The sequence below is a fragment of the Micrasema longulum genome, unplaced genomic scaffold (assembly GCF_059751315.1).
Source record: "Micrasema longulum isolate JH-2025_06_02 unplaced genomic scaffold, ASM5975131v1 h1tg000389l, whole genome shotgun sequence".
Lineage (NCBI taxonomy): Eukaryota > Metazoa > Arthropoda > Insecta > Trichoptera > Brachycentridae > Micrasema > Micrasema longulum.
Window position 1 is genome coordinate 732903 of NW_028277590.1, and position 12834 is coordinate 745736.

A 12834-nucleotide genomic window follows, 5' to 3' on the forward strand; every position below is an offset into this window, starting at 1 on the left:
TCAAAACGTGTAGGCATACAAACATTTTGTATTTTTACAATATGTTGCATCTATGACAAATTTTTATTATTTATTTAAAAACAATCACAGGTGCAAAATTATTAATTTATTTATTTTATTAGGTAAATAAACAGTATGTACATAAATATTGTCAATTTTTCTATTGTATATTGGAGGAAAGAGGTAAGGAAGAGAGATTAAGGAAGAGCAAGGAGATGTTTCTTCAGACAGAGAAACTGTAGTAACATCTTTGATGGTGGATTGGAGATGATTCTACAGTCGAGCCGCATGGACACCATACGAGTTAGATAAGAAAGAGGAATTGTGGATGGGTATTAAGAGAGTGCTTTGAGAATTAGAACGAAGGGGTAAATCATGAACTGATTAGCGTTAAAAAAATTTACGGAGGTATATAGGAGCGTTAGAAATTTAGTGATATTCTCTCCGCTGTCTGATTTTGAGCCATTTCAGTTGCCTACGATAATCAGAAATGTGGTCATATTTCCTTAGACCAAAAATGTACATTATGCATGTATTCATGTATTCATGCATGTATTGTGCATATTATATTCCCTGCCCATAGATCAGTTTTCTGTCACTGTTTTTGTTTATGGCAATGTTTATTATTTTATATTACTATTGTATTTGAATATTTATTCTAGAGGAAGACCAAAATTATATTTTTTACTGTTTTCTAAATTTGTTGCAATATGGGCTTATGACCGGTCATTGGCCAAACCAACCAATGACAAGTCATAAGCCCTCTTAATGCCTAGGTTTCCATATTACCCTCTCAAAAAATGTTTTCCATGGCTATTATTTTGTTTAATTTTTACAAGCCGGGTCTCGTTTAATATTATGACGGAAGATTCGAACGTAAACTTTCTTTTTTGGCACGAGGTCTTTTTAGTATTGAGAAATAATAACTACCAGCCATGTAATCTTTCTTTCTAATCAATAATTTATTGATCATCTTACGTAAAACAATGCTTATAAAACTATGCCTCTACTCGGATATTATTCAAGATAAACTGAGTGGAAATAGCAATAAATCAATTTATAAATATTGATACACACTTATTTTTTAACTTTATTAATATTTTACATAATTCTTTTTTCGTGGCGATCACAACTTGTGTCAAGGCATTCATTAATTTACATTCTCTATTTTATTTTATATTTTGTTCATAAAAATTATTTACAATTAGGTATATATCACCGTATTCAGTTTAGTTGTTTTGTGTCCGGGTGGATAAACAAAACATTTATAAGTATGAAATAGAACCATTTTTGCACTGACTGATACTTCCTAGTAACAAAAATGATTCAGATACACTGCAATTGGACTAAAAAACGAGTATAAGCAGTGCGCTATGTACCACTGGGTGCGGATAGCGAAATGGTGATGATGAGTTTCGCTACTGATTTACTAAATTTATTTTATATATTTATTTATTTTGTATTTCAGTATACTGGCTGGGTTGTACGAGTGCAATAATTTTATAACACTTCTGATGCATAAATTAAAAAAAAAACTAAATTAAACAATCACAGTAAAAATTATAATGGAAATAAATTTAAGAGCGGGCATATTGCCTTATGGCAACTTTTTCTTATATTACCCAAACCGTTCAGTTTTAGAAAATAAATTTTAGGTGTATAGACACATTCTAGGAATATTACAGTTCACACAATAAAAGAAGGTACTTATGACAGATTACAATAGTGCTGTGGTAGTCTTTTTTCTTTCGATTTTCGAAATCGTTTTTGAAAATTTTTCCGTCAGATGGGGTAAATAGAAACGGGTTTCCATTGCTAAATAGCTTAATACGTAATATTTCAATTTGTTGCACCATAGAGGGAAAACATTTTTGAGAAGGGAATATGGAGGTCTAGGCATTTACAGGGCTTATGACCTGTCATTGGCTGGTTTAAGAGGCCACTTCACACATTGTGTAACATTCACCATTCTGCCTATGTTTAAACACCCACATTTCCTCAACTCTTCAATCGGTTGACTTTTGTGAAGTAAAAGAGCTGAAACCTTTATCATGTGGGTAAGTTCCATCCGGCTGAACCAATTCACGCAAACGCAAAGCCTGAAAACTATTTTCCATTTTTTGTACTTTTTCTTTTACCAGAAAGTTGATTCAACAATGTTTTGAGTATGTCCAAATGCTTGCAGGCTGCCTGGATTGTGTAAAGTGGCCACTTAAACCAGCCAATGACAAGTCATAAGCCCAGTAAATGCCTAGACTTCCATATTCCTTTCGCAAAAATGTTTTTCCTCTCTGCCGCAACAAATTTAAACATGAATAACTCCCTAGGGAGGAAATCCAGCCAGTCTGCGAGCATTTGGACATACTCAAAACATTGTTAATACGTAATAGTTAAACGTCAAAATTATCGTCGATTAATTTTAATTAATCGTATTTTGAACTCCTGAAAATATGAACACGCACAATATAATTCAATATAAAGTCGATATTGTCGATCGATAGTGATTTTTTTTCCTTTCGAAACTTCATGAGCGTGCAAACGTCAAAAGTCTCTTCTTAATATACTCAATTTTTAACAGAAATATAAATTGACTAAAAATCTATTCTATACTGTGAAGATAGGAAAGAAAGGAAAGAAAAAAGGAGAAGAAAAGAAAAAAAATGTAGATAGTGACATTTCGATCTTGATTTAAATGTATATAATAATATTAATGGGTAGATTATCCCACAATCGAGCAGCTACTTCTGTGAAAGCGGAGGCAAAAAAATTATAGTAGTGAATTGGTATTAAAAGGGTTCTCTCGTTACTAGAACGAAGAGATAGCCCATGTTGTGATAAAGGTTGGAAGAGCTCTCTCAGATAAACAGGCGAAGTGGGATTATTCAAAATATTGTGGAGAAGTGATAGAATGTAAATGTTTCTTCTATGCCTGATGCTGAGCCAGTGTAGTGTAGTTATACGCTTAGGCGGCCAAACTCATTAGTATTGGCTTAATAAATTATTGGCATTCTAATAGTATTTAAAAGGATCTGTAACAGATTCGATAGATCCTGAAGTACCAAGTACCCAAGGTCCGAAGCAAAATTGCCAATCAGTATGTTTGTATTTTAAAAATATTTTCCTATGCGTAATAACAATATGAATATTTTATTGCGAGGTAAAACTTATTTTAAATATTCGTAAAAATGATCAAAAAAGCTAAAAATTCAAAATCTTAAAAAAATCTTACAGGCGTAAAAATAAAAGGATTTTTTTGGATAAGTTACAGTAATAAAAATACATTTAAAAAATCTTCCTTAAAAAACTTAAAAAATACAAAAATGTTATCAACCTTGATATCGGTTAGGTTATATAAGATTAGTTATTAACGTATTACAACAGAGTTGAAAAACACTTACGAGAAGGTAATATACAAGTTTACTATAAGGTAATATACGTCTACAGGGCTTGTGACCTGTCATTACCTGGTTAAGGTGGCCACTTTACACAAGTCTCTAAAGTGTTCTTCATCTCTGTTGTAATATGTTAATATTAACAGTTCCCCGGGGAGTTGAATCCATTACTTGTCTACGAAAATTTGGACAAACTCAAAATATTGTTGATAAATCCACTTGGTCCATGAAGATGTATAGAAATTGAAGAAAAAAAATTTTCAGGCGTTGCCTAGTATGTAGGGAAACAATTCGATTAGATAAATCTCAACCGCATAAATAAAGATTTCAGCTCTTTAACTTCACAAACATTTACATTTGAAAAAATTGAAGGACTATAGATGTTAATGAATGGAGAATGGCGAATGTTACACAGTATGTAAAGTGGCCACTTATACCAGCCAATGACAGGTCATAAGCCCTGTGGGCGCCTAGACTTCTATATTACCGTCTCTAAAATTTTTTTCATCTCTGTTGTAATATGTTAATATTAACAACTCCCCAGGGAGTTGAATCCAGTTCTTGTCTACAAAAGTTTGGACAAACTCAAAATATTGTTGTTTGATTAGTTAACTGGATGTTTATAATTGGAATATTGGACATGGAAATATTTTGTAAATATGCAGTATAAATAAATAAATAAACTGAAAAAAAATTTATAAAGATCGAAAGATCTTATAACTAAGATTTTTTTTTATCTATTGCAAGTAAATGATACTTAGGTAATATTTATTTTTGCCAATAAACGCCATATTTCGGCAATCCATATTTTAAAATTAGAGCAATTTAGTATTCATGTTCTAAGCTAATAAATTTTACATGCTAATGTAATTGTAATTGCTATCGCTAAAACGCATGGTTAGCGCTTAATGCACCAGCGTAATGGCAGCACGATCACCTGTTAGTTAACTGTCTCTGTTGGTCAAATATCGCAGAACAAATTTTGATTTCCGGACACGCATTTTTATTAATGTAAACATCGAATATAATGATTTTACACAGGATAACTGCCATTAAATGTGGCGTTTTGATATTTTTTATTCACGATAACTTTATTACTATTCAGGATATCCTTTCTTAATAATATCATCCTCAAATTTGAGTCAAGGCGGCTAAATAATCACCGCCTATGGAGATTATGTATTTTTGTTACGCCTACTTGCATAATGCTTACATGCTAAGGAAGTTTGTCCCCAATCTCACACACCAAGACCACCGTCAAGTTATTACCAATTCTGTACACATACTAATACACTGTATTGGTAACCAATTTTGGTATTTGATTGTTTGTGCGTATTTATATGTTCTAGAACAGTGGTCTCCAAATTCAATAAGGATGTGAGCTACTTTCAGAAATTGAACTTGTCGGGTGAGCTACCTATACAAATTCCCTCCTTTTCTTATCGTACCATGCATAAAATTTTTATATTAGTTTAAATAAATTAGAACATCAGATTAACAATAAAACATATAATGCGTACTTTAAATATTTTTTTATAAACAAAATAATAATTGAAAATAGGTGTGAAAAAATAATTAGTGAAAAGAATGGCACTCACTTTCCTCCAAAATTTTTTCAATTCTCGGTGAGTAATTTGTCACTCCCATCTGAATGCAATTATCAAGATGTAAATCTGTGAGTCTGTTTCTATATGTACTCTTAACAACCTTCATAGTGGAAAACGTTGATTCCCCAAGTAGGTGGAACAAAACAATGCCTTCATTTTGAGCGCATTTCTAACTTAAATTGGATACTTTTCTTTCGGGACGAAAAACCATACAAATTATGTAGTTGAGGCAACACTCTTAAGCGACAAATCAGAATTTTCTGATGAAGGGCCATCTTCTTGAAAATTTTCACAACAAACATTTCGAAACAATAAAGACGTACGATGCTATCCCTTTCTCGTTCACTCCCTAACTCTCACCTAAGCGGTGATACAAATGAGCGAGAGAGACACAAAGTGTACGACGCAGTTCGCATCAATCGTAATACATCGCTGACCACTTCAGTATTTTACTTTGTATGCACAAATTGTTATGCTAAAAAAATATATTACAGCGGCCACTTTTTAAGCATTTCGTTGAAATTTAGAGTATTTTTTATTTATTTTCGGAGTTCAATAATAAAATTTACTAGGATAATTTAATATCCTACGCGAGCCACCGAAAAAGCCTCGGCGAGCTACCGTGTGGCGATCACTGTTCTAGAATCATTTTTGATGTGAATGAACATCTTATGGTTCGTTCTCGGTGTCATGTAAGATTTTGCCGCGATCAATATTTGTGTACTTTCTAGGGCCTTGTGTGCAAAAACTTCAAGAATCAACTACCGTATCAATGAAATCTTTGCTGAAGGAAATTTGAGAATCAAAGTCGGGTTATTTTCTCCTTTGCCGAGTAACCTCAGAACATTGAAAATTTCTGAGCCTGAACGTTAAAAAAACCCTAGTTCCTGAGGGGGGTACAAGTAATATCCCAGCTATTTTTTTTTTACCAATTGCCTGCACTATTGGTAAAATAAACCAAAGTAGGGAAAAAAATGCTGAACACTCCTCTAGTGGAACGGAAGGCCTGTTAACTACTGCCAACAGGCCGGCTTCTCCTGTAAAGTTTTAAGTGGTTTCCTCTCCACGTGAGCAAATGCTGAGAAGTTCCTGATTAGCCCTCATTAGTATATCCCTCCTGAACCCAATAGGTTAGATAAATTTAACGATACTTAAAAATCCACTTTTTGAAATATAAACCTTGTATATTATGAGCAAGGTAAATAATAAAGCAACTCCCATATAAAAAAAATAAAATAAATATAGCTAAAATGCAATAAATACCACTGTTCGGACCGATTCTCAACTAAATCCATATCTACCTACCCGTCCTTTACATTTCCTAGCGAACTCCATGTAACAATAATTCTACATGTGAGTGCCGGAAAAAACATTAAGTTATCAGTACACAATCTAACATCAACCGAGTGAAGTGCTTAACTAATCTTTCCTCAAGCGACCTGTGCCTGCGTCCTTTAAAACGCCAGATCCATAAAAACTGTGCCAGCGTCTCACGACCGCCAGCTTCACCAGGGTTCCAGCACAAGTCACGCCGCATCATCAGCAGGTTGGTGAAGTTGCGCAACCTTCCTTCCCCAACAATACAGTCCAATTACTAAATTTTCCTCCTCCTACGACGAGATTTTCTTAACACCTCGTCCATTCCTCAACAACCACGTTAAAAAAAATTCGTTATTGTTGGTAGGAGGAACGCATGTGAAATGTAAAGCACGTCGTCCGGGTTTTGTGGTTATGACTGGAAAAAAGCCACCAAATAGTACAAAGCACACGTGCAAACTAACCAATTTATCAAATATTATTAAACTGTAGAGCGATAAATTGTAATATTTGTGTTAATATTGTTAAAAGAATTTGGCAGAAAAATATTTTTATAATTTCGATACATGCTTAACATTACAGGGTAGGATCATGCAAAAAATTAATTTAACATGATGATTAAGAAAAAAGTTATGAACGGTTAATAAAATCTCCCTGAACAATATTACAAGCGGTGTTATCACTCCTGACTCAAAGATGACTCAATTAATTCATTAATCACGGTATTACCATATAGGTACCTACTGTTATAATTAAAAACAATTCCTGAGATTGTTTATGTTAAGTTCAGATGATGTATAATAAATATTTGCGTTTGCCTGGAATTAAATTTATAATAATAGTAAAAACATAAGTATAATATAATACAATAAATATCCACCTACCCTATGTTATTTTATCGTGCCGTGTGGATTTTTCCTGTGGCGTGAAATGGGCTTCTTAAGCAGGTTAGACCTAAGTATAACATATAGCTTCAAACAAATGGCTTCTGGGTTTGGGTCTCGAGAACAGCCTTGAGATGGTCACCCACCAAAACAGTAGTCAATTTGAACTCGAAATTATTGTTGCATGTCTGCTATTTATAATTTATGTTTATGTCCATACAGTGTTTTGATTATCATATAAAACATTGTCGTATATGTATAAAGGTATTTGTGCGGATGTTGGGGGACCGGCAGCTGGTCGGTGTAGAGGAGCCAAATAGCCCGCAACGCGAAGGTGGCATGCTTCTCGGCCCAATATCTGCACAGTACCTATGTGTATTATGTTTTTTTGCTATTATTATTATTATTGATTTTACTGTTTATTTACAAATGTATGTGTACATCTATGCATACATTTATGTATGTATGCGCATATATTATTATAAATACTAACTACTGTAACTAGAACATAACATAAAAATGATGTAAATTAATGCCTCGACACGGGTTATGCCTTGAAATGAAAGGCGGTAAAATTACCATGGTATTGGACGATAATTTTACCAGGTTTGAGTAAAATATCGCAATTTACGGTATTTTACGGTAAATTTTCGGTAAAAAACGAATAATATGTACTCATTTTTATTTTTCGAAGATATAACAAATACGAGTAGCTTGGTTTTAGGACACGTTACATGACAGTGAAAACCAGGTTTAGATCCACTGTGGTTGTCGAGATTTATTGTAAGTATACGACGTTCAAGGTCATTCAGTATGTACTTAAAAAAAATATATGAAAAAGGTTATAATGTTTTGAAACTTAACAGGATCAGTGGACATAGGGCCCTTAGTAAAACCTTAAGTTTGTGACCTTAAACGATCGCCGCTCATGCCGTCATTTTGAAAAAAAACATTTTTTTTGTATAATTACGTCCCTATAGATTTTATTGAAAAAATATACAAAAGTTAGAGAAAATAAATTTTACTTATAAATCGTTCTTTTATGGAGATTTTTTAAATAATTAATGCGTAACAAGTATATTTTTTTCGGACCAACACTTTCCAAGATACACGTTTGAACATCAAATACATTTTATCAAAATAGCGGAAAAGCGGTATTTCAGTATTTGCACCAACTTTTTACTAATTATTTGATAGTTGATTAATCTAAAGTCATCATTCCATGTCCGCTACCTAGTTGGACCATATGGTGTTCACAAAGATTCTCCGGGCATCTCGGTCGGTTACCAGCTTCTGTGCATCCTCACAAGTCAGGTTCGCATCTCATAGTTCTGACATGAAATGCCTACTAAATTAGCAGCGGACGACGTCGAGAACCTTATTCCTTGTAAAGCAGGCAAACCTGAAGTAGCATTATGTAATATGAAATTATTTTTATATTATAATGTACACTGTTTTAAATATTTGTAATACCTACGACCTGTATATTTGTATAAATCATAAATACGCTAATATTTTTTCTTTTTTTTTAATCCTCTCTGAGTCTAGGACCCTTGATACGTTTATCTACGCATTAAAAGTGTCAAAAATTTTGTTCCACCGAGCAATTTTTCCTTTAATTATGATTTATTAAAAATTTTAATCGTTTTAAGGTAGGCACTTTTTTTCTTAAAAGCCTATTAAAAAAAATCCTTTAATTATGATTTATTCAAAATTTTAATCGTTTTAAGGTTGGCACTTTTTTTCTTAAAAGCCTATTAAAAATATGAGATAGAAATAAGTCAGTTTTGAAGTCGCATTAAATTACGACATAACTGTCACTTTAATAAAACAAACGCCTAGATGTGAAAGTAATGTCGCTAGGTTCTCTCTAGGTTAGTTCTAAATAAGAGTATCTAAGCGTCAGACACAGATTATATGCGTCAGAAAGTTACCACTCTAAAAAAAATATTTAATTATTAAATTTTTTCCACCTGTTTTACTATCTTTCCGAGTGTATAAATCGAGACGTTATAGGAGCCGGCTTTGTAGTCGATCAGTACAGATTGGTAGATACATTCAGACGATCGCTAAGCGTACCGTCCAGGCGATTTCCAAAAGTCATGCAAAATTCATGTTCAAGCGAGCAATTTTTGCTTGAATTGGGATTTATTGGAGTTTATAATGGCTTTGAAGTGAGCACTTTTTATTAACGAAGCCTATTTAAAATATAAATAAGAACTATTTTAAATGTTAATGACGTAAGATACGCGGACTAATTGTTTGCGGTCATTTTATTGGCTTGTTTCAATCATATGATGTCGATATGACAAATAGGTAGAACATACCGAGGTAAGATACAGATAATACAGAAGTTAAGTATACCGTCTCGATATATACAGATGAAGAAAGCATTCATAATCGAGGCACTGATTTGTAATATCCTTATCGATTGAAATCATTTTTTTCTGCACGGCTTATCGTGGTCATTTGCCATATCGTTATTCGCCATTACGGTTTTGCTCAATTTCGCTCGCAGTTGACGTTTGATTTTGAAGATTGAGATTCAGATTGAATTTCAGTTGATTTAACCCAGTATTTTTATAATTATAACATATTTAAGAAACCCTTCACAAAACATAAGATTTCACAAAAATTGGCCTGGCGCAGGGTAAATTTTATGCGTACTAAGCCGGTACTCAAAGTGTTAATAATGCTATGAACAGTACGAACGCATAACTTATGCCTTGATTAATGTCGTACTGAATAAATTACTTACTATTATGTTTTTATCCCTGGTTATTTTTTGTTGCTCTTTAATTTGTATAATCACCTTCGGCCATGGTGTTAAGAGACGCATTTCCTCATAGCTGAGACAAGTGGACGATGAATTCGATACAATTAATCAGCCCATTGCTAGTGAATAAAAGTATAATCTAAGGCTTAGATTCTTAGATTCTAAGCCATTAACTATATATGTAATTGTATATCTGCTCCAGTGGATGGCATTGAAACAAATAATAACTAAAGTGACAAACACAACTTCCTTTCAAAATGATATTTTTTCTGCTTAGTTCAAAAACGATAAATGTTATTCTTGAATTACGGTCCTGAAAATGAACATCGCATCGTGCTTAATTAATAACTGCATAATGAGGTCAACAATATTTTGAGTTTGTCCAAATTTTTGTTGACAAGGACTGGATTCAACTCCCTGGGGAGCTGTTTATATTAACATATTACAACAGAGATGAAGAACATTCAAGATAAGGTAATATAGAAGTCTAGGCATCTACAGAGCTTATGACCTGTTAATGGTTGGTTTAGGTGGCCACTTTACACAATGTGTGTATGTAGGTGAAATAATTCAATAAGATGAATCTCACCCGCATAAGTAAAGTCATAAGTCTTCTTCATTATATTTAGATTTTGTGTGTTTTCTTTTAGAACCTTTTTTTCAGTTTCTCCTTTCTTTTCTTCAAAAACTGAAAGTTTTTTTTCTCTTTGTCTAACACAATATTTTTGCCAGAGATCAGATGTTATTACTGCTGGATATTTTTTTGATTTTTTCTTTTTTGTCACAATTTTATACTCTGACCAAATAAAACTAGTTTCAATGGACTATGCATTATTTAAAATGTTCCAGTTGGTTGTTGACGTCAAGCTGCAGGTAGATTGCATTGGGTCTGAATGCTATTAACTGATTTCTTAAAGTAGCGGGTGATACTGGTAATGAATTTTCCGTTTTTGACGTGGTTTCTATTTCTCCAGAAATAAATTGAGGACTTCCTTGTGGAGGTCAAGTTTTAACGAAGTCTAGAACTTATATTAGTGGCATTGTGCTTTGTGCTGTAAATAATGTAAATAGTTTCGTAAATTCATTCAATTATGAGAGGAAGCAAGCTCGAAGTATGGTTTTGATTGCGTTTGAATATAAAATAAGTACTGTAAATGAATCCTGTCTTTTGTTTTATCAGCATAAATTAATCTTGTTTTTTTTTTTCTTTCTTCATGGTTTTTTAAAATTAAAAGACATTTTTCACATTGAGAAGTTGATCTCTTGTAACGGGGAGTTCTGCTTTAGCAATGTCTTTTATCCTCTGCATAATCATTACGTCTTTTTGCGTTCTTAATTCTTCTTAAATTTCTTAGTAAATAGATAAAGTGGACATAATAATCTTGCATTCTGATCAAATAAAATAATCAGTTAATAACTTATATATTGTGTATTAGAATTTATTTATTAGCTAACATTATTATCGCATCAGAAAGAGAAGTTATTTTGTCCTTTTTATGTATGGTGGAAACTTCATCATTCACTGATTTGAAACATTTATTTTACCAAATGACTTAGAATCTATTACTTTTATTTCAGTAAAGCAATTCTTATATTGAGCAAACGTATCTGATAATCTGTTTCTTACGAAGACGCGAAATATGCTTGGCCAATTAATACTGGTCATGTTCGATAAGATTCCCTAAGAAGTGCTAATGAAGTGTATGGGGTTCTTCCACAAGCATTTCGTAAAAACTATCTAATTTACTAGATGAATCACTTCCCATTTGACGAATTTCTCAAATTAAATTTATGAATGAAATGATTGATTATTGCGGCTTTTATAAACACTAAAGATTCTTTGAAATATCCTTTGTATGTAAAGTATTTTAAATCAGATATTTCTTCCGAGTCCCAATTCATTCTTAGGTGGAAGGTTACATATTTAAAATGATAAAAATTAACACTCCGTCCTTACATATTACGTTTTCATCTTTGTTAGTTAGCTTAATTTTAATTATCCGGAGACATTAAAAACATAGTTGCTAAAATATCTATGTAGGTAGTAGGTACTAGAGGTAGTGATCATTATGTCATTGCATTGGTTCAAAATAAATTATAGTTTCACATAACCTTAGCAATCTTCGCCTTTGTCCCATTGTGTCTTTGCATTGTTTTTATATCGTCACAAATCACGGGGTTCGCCAAATACAATGAATCTATTTAACGATTTAAACACAAATTGCAAGTAAATTTAAGACAAATACATACATGGATAGGTATGTTTTATAGTATGTCTGCCACGTAGTTATGTACTCATTCAAAACAACATTTTTTAATGCGGCTATCGTAAATTATTTTTATTTTTATCATTACCTAGAATACCTAGTTTTTATGCCTAATGTATTTCAATAGTTATGTACAACCAATGTAAACTTATTCTTCAGTTTCTGCTTCCTATAAAATAAATATGTCTTGTTACCTTCCCGAAAATTGAACCTGTGGCTTCAGACATGATGAGTATGCAGCAGGAATGCTAACCAGAACCTACATTACGTGCTGCGTGAACGCTCGCTAGGGAGTCGAGAAAACATTCAGAATCGCAGTGCGGAGTTTTTACCTGAGAGTAGCCATCGAGTCGAAAACACCGGCCGGTTTTGGTTCTATTTTACACACAGAACTATATTCCTTATCTGCCTGGACATGGAATGTTTGCCTATGATGTAGTTTTCAGCGTCTGGGTGGATTTAAGAATACAGTTCTATGTGTGTGAAATAACCGAAATAGAACCAAAACTTTGCACGAACCTTTAGATCAATTCAATGTCCGAAACATGCTTGTGTTTTTTTTTGCGTTACATTCTATGTTATTTAATAAAA